The sequence below is a fragment of the Sprattus sprattus genome (assembly GCF_963457725.1).
Source record: "Sprattus sprattus genome assembly, chromosome: 14".
Lineage (NCBI taxonomy): Eukaryota > Metazoa > Chordata > Actinopteri > Clupeiformes > Clupeidae > Sprattus > Sprattus sprattus.
In genome coordinates, this window is record NC_137912.1 from 20,255,829 (window position 1) to 20,260,828 (window position 5,000).

A 5,000-nucleotide genomic window follows, 5' to 3' on the forward strand; every position below is an offset into this window, starting at 1 on the left:
GGCAACCAGGGCACCAACGGCAATATCCAGACCATTAGAGAAGGATCCTTTTTCAGACACAGCTGAGAAAAAGAAGCTGTTGGACCAGCACTTTACCTCTTTGCCTCGCTATCTCCTCTCTCACGCCCTTTGTATTGTCTCTCTCTCTCACTCTTTCTTTCTTTGTCCCACTCTCTCTCTACCTCTGTCTCTCCCTCTCTCACTAGATATCTCTTTCTCCCTCCCTCTTCCTTTCTCTCTCTCTCTCTCTCTTCATCACTGTCTCTGCCCGCTCTTTTTCTCTCCATCTTTTCTCCTTGCCATCAGCTTGTTTTCATCTGTGCTTCTTCGAGTAAATCAGAGTGTAGACCTTGAGGTGAACTAGGCTGAGTGTATCCTCCCATGGTCGGCTGTCCTCCATGCTTGCGTCAAGGCCACCGGCCCAGCTGCTGAACACATCTTTAACCAATGACTGAGGTGTTTCATTTGATCTGCCTTGTCGTTTTTTCCCCGGTTCAGTTGTTTGGTGTTTGTGTCTTCCTGAGAGGGACATTTTGCACATGCTTGCTCTCATTGGGGCTGAAGAGAGTCTGAACTGGTTACAAAGACAGAGAGAAAGAGAGGGAGAGAGAGAAAGAAAGAAAAACAGATGAAGAGGAGGAAAACAAGAGCGAGAGATGGTCAGGAGTAAGAGAGACCATATTTAACTTTACACGGGACATTAAGAAAGAGAGAGGAGAAAAAAGAAGAAAAAGAAAGATGGATGGTCTGACAGGAGGCCCTGGATGCAGCTGCTAGCTTTGGCCCATAATCTCTGACCCAGAATGACATCATTGCCTCCTCTCCGCAGTCACTGAGTCGCTCTCGATCGGACCCGGCTAGGGCCCAGATGCGGGCCAGAATCGGGTCAGTTCGGCACTGGATCGGTTCCACCTGTTGCGCAGAGGTGTTTTTCTTTTAGCCTTAACAGACTGCTGTACATTGTGCTTCATCCTTATCTTCTCGAGCGCTAGCGTCTCATAGCTGTGCTTCCTCTGCCTCCTTCAGGAGAGGGGCTCATCCAATCAGAGTCCTTCCACATCATGCTAAACAGACAGAATCAGTGATCATGGAGAAATATCATTGCTCCCCACTTTAATACCCACTACCTTGGTGTTAGTATATATTTCTGTTTGTTTGATTTTTAGGATTGGTCTGTTAACTGAATCATTTTTACACAGGAGTTTGTGGTAGATGAAAATATAATGGCATTTAACAAAACTCAGAATTTGCATTGCCTGCACACACTAATTGGAAGAACGGCTTTAGAAAGCTCGTCCCTCCTCTTCATTTGACTCTTTCCTCCAACGTAAGATGGCGACGCTCCTACCTCTATTTTTGTATTTGTGTGTTCATTGCTATGATTTGAGCGCAGAAATGGAATACTCAATGAAAAGTTATATGAAAGAGAATCATATTTTTGTATATATACAGTATATATATTAATGTGTAAACATTATGAGAAACACATGACCAATTCTAAGCACTGAAGATATTTATTTTAATGATAAGAACTAGAAAAAGTATGATGCATTGTAGACCAAAACAGAAGCTGAAATATAATTTACAGTGGCATGTTTCAAAAGGAAAATGCTAAACTATCTTGAGACATTTTAATGTCTTGCATCATTCTCTATTTAACTGTTTCATAGTTGTGTGTATTTGTATATTGGAATGTTAATTTGCACACATCTCTCTCAGAAACTCTCAGTTTCTCTCCTGAAGTATCTTGTTGGAATGTATTTCACTTTTCAGTACGGTTGTGTTCTGGAGTGAAGGTTGCATGATGGACCGAATCAATAATCATTAATCAATAAGCTCTAACAGATCACATTCCAAAAGACTGAGAAACGCACAACAGAATCATCCCACACATCTGTGGGGTCTGGAATAAGTCTGGGCCAAATCTGGGCCGTATCCAAACCAGATTACCAGATTAGGTTCAGGGTCAGTTACTGTTTGGGACAATATGGAATCAGATCAATGCCATAAATATTTTGTAATCTGTAATATAGATTTTGTATATGTAACATAGATTTAGTATCTGTGAAACCATCTACACTTTCAAAACCTATCTTCACTTTCAAAATGTATTTACAGATACAGATTTCAAATACGAAATGTATCTACACTTTCAAAAACTATCTACACTTTCAAAAACTATTTACACTTTCAAAAACTATCTTCACTTTCAAAATCTATTTGCAGATACGGATTTCAGTTACGCATTACGGATAGGGATACGGATTTCTGTTACGAATTACAAAATCTTTTTGGCACTGTCCTTACTGCCTTTCTAAATAGCCAATCAGCGCTTTTGGCAGATTTTCTAAAGCGCCAATCAACACATTGTATCCTAGCCAATCAGCGCTAGCTTGCTGGCAACTGCTGCTGGCCCGCTCATTATTCAATAGTTATAATCTAAATCTGCCACCGCTCTGCCTAGGGAGAGATCTGGGGTCTCCCCCGCACGGTTTGAATACAATTCGGTGTACGAACACCGTGGGGGAAGTTAAACAAGCATGCCTTATGTCTGGCCCAAAGGGCTGATGAACACCTGTACTATTTAGTTAATCTTAGGCTCTGGCGATTCAGAGATCGCTTGGCTGCAGAACGCATTGTAACTAAGAAATTGGTCTCATATATCTCTTCCACTGAGACGCTAGAAAACTCGCTTCCACACAAAATACACAATAAAACGTTTTCAAGGACTTCAGAAAAGGGTTACAAAGTGCCATGAAAAGAAACGAAAATGACATTACAAGGTGGTTTTGAAATCAGGCTGGTGATTATCCAGCTGTTGAGGATGCATATGCACTTAATGGTATACCCCCACCATCACTTTGCATGTGTCTGGAGAACAAGACAATAGCAGTCTGTCTGCTAAATGTTCTCATCGTGATAATGGGTCATATGAATACTGTTCATTGTTAACTTAATTAAATGTGAATAGGAGATCGGTCACGAAAATGCTAACGTTAGCTTTCATTAGCTACCAAAGCAGATCCTAATATCTTCCATACAACGACAGGTGTAACGAAGTGTGGAGTGAAAACCACTGACTATGATTGTGCGTTTTACAATGACTTTATTAACAACTCCAAATATAGGACTTCTTACTTGTGCCATTTCTCGGTCTCTGATCCATGACTGCTGCATACACCGTTTCACTCAACTTTCCCAGTTACCAGCAAGCTAGCGCCGCTGATTGGCTAGTCAGTGCAGGATACAATGTGTTGATTGGCGCTTTAGAAAATCTGCCAAAAGCGCTGATTGGCTCTTTAGAAAGGAAATAAAGACAGTGCCAAAAAGATTTTGTAATTCGTAACAGAAATCCGTAACTCGTACTTCAAATCCGTATCCGTCTCCGTATCCGTAATGCGTAACTGAAATCCGTAACTGAAATCCATATCTGCAGATAGATTTTGAAAGTGAAGATAGTTTTTGTAAGTGTAGATAGTTTTTGAAAGTGTAGATACATTTCGTATTTGAAATCCGTATCTGTAAATAGATTTTGAAAGTGAAGATAGTTTTTGAAAGTGTAGATACATTTCGTATCTTAAATCCGTATCTGTAGATAGGTTTTGAAAGTGTAGATGGTTTCACAGATACAAAATCTATATTACAGATTACAAAATATTTATGGCATTGATCTGATTCCATAGGACAACAGCATCATCCCCATCTTTCTATCTGTCATGGCATGCAGTTATTCAGCAGATAACTTATATGGTAAAATATCTATTGGTTTATAATGTAACATAACAGATCTTACATATTACATACAGTATAAGCATAATATCTTCAGATTCAGGTGAATCATGTCAAATGTTGGCTGTTTGCTACAGATAAATATTTATTTTCTTCTTTTTTTCTTTTTTTTTCACCTGGTCAGCTCTGCCTGGTCAGGTCAGCTCTGATGTAGCACAGTTTCTCTTCCCTTTAGACTTCTGTGTGTGTGCGTATGCGTGCTTATGTGTGTGTGTGTGTGTGTGCGTGTGAGGGAGTACATCACTTTAATAGTGGATGCTTTACAGCTGTGGGCGTAAGTGTTGGGCTTTACATATCTGTTGTATTGTATACTTCCTTGATGTTACCTCTGTTAAGAATCAGAGCCTCTCTTTACTTCACACAGAAGCTACATATGTTTCCAGTGTAAAAGTTGCTATTTTCAGGCTGTTGATTAAAAGTACACGGGAAGTTTAAAAAGAGCACGCACCAAGTTTCAGCAGCATCCTTTAGCAGTGATATCCCGCTTCACACTGCATGACAACCTGAAATTTTTCACATTTCAGAGTGTGCCTAGACAGTTCTGTCTTCCTATATGTTGTAGATACAGTCAGTGCACAATAAACAGCTGGGGACCTGAATGTGGCTTGGTGTTTTTGTACCCGGGCGAATCTCCTTGGCACCTCACTGGATAGGTGATCTAGAATGTATTCACCATTCACCAATGCTTCCCGAACTAAACGCCATTCCTTTGGCTTGATCTCCATCACTTGTACAGACACAGCGCTTTTTGCAACGTAAATAAATATTACAGTGCTGAAATATTACAGTGCATGCTGTTCTATAAAGCCTTTTGAATCCATTTGAACTCAACTGGGGTATCTTTACTGTGCAGTTCAGGAAGGAAACTGGGAAAACAGCAAGATGGAACTCACTCTTACACCCACGCCTTGTTACTATCCACAGCATATGGGGATAATTGATATTTTTTCTTTTCTTCTGGATATAATCTCTGTACAGACGGTGTTTGCATGCTAGACTAAGTAGACTTTGCATGCTGTAGGTAGGTTACAGTCATTGTAAATCTGTTGTTTGTGTTCAGAATCAATACAACTGCATGAACTATCCAGTAGTTTTATTAATCCTGTTGTTTGCCATTGGTCAAGCTTAGAAATAGATACAAGTTTTTGCACACTTTTAAGCAACAGATAACACATTTTTGTAAAGGCATAAACGTCTTAAAGTCTCGTTTA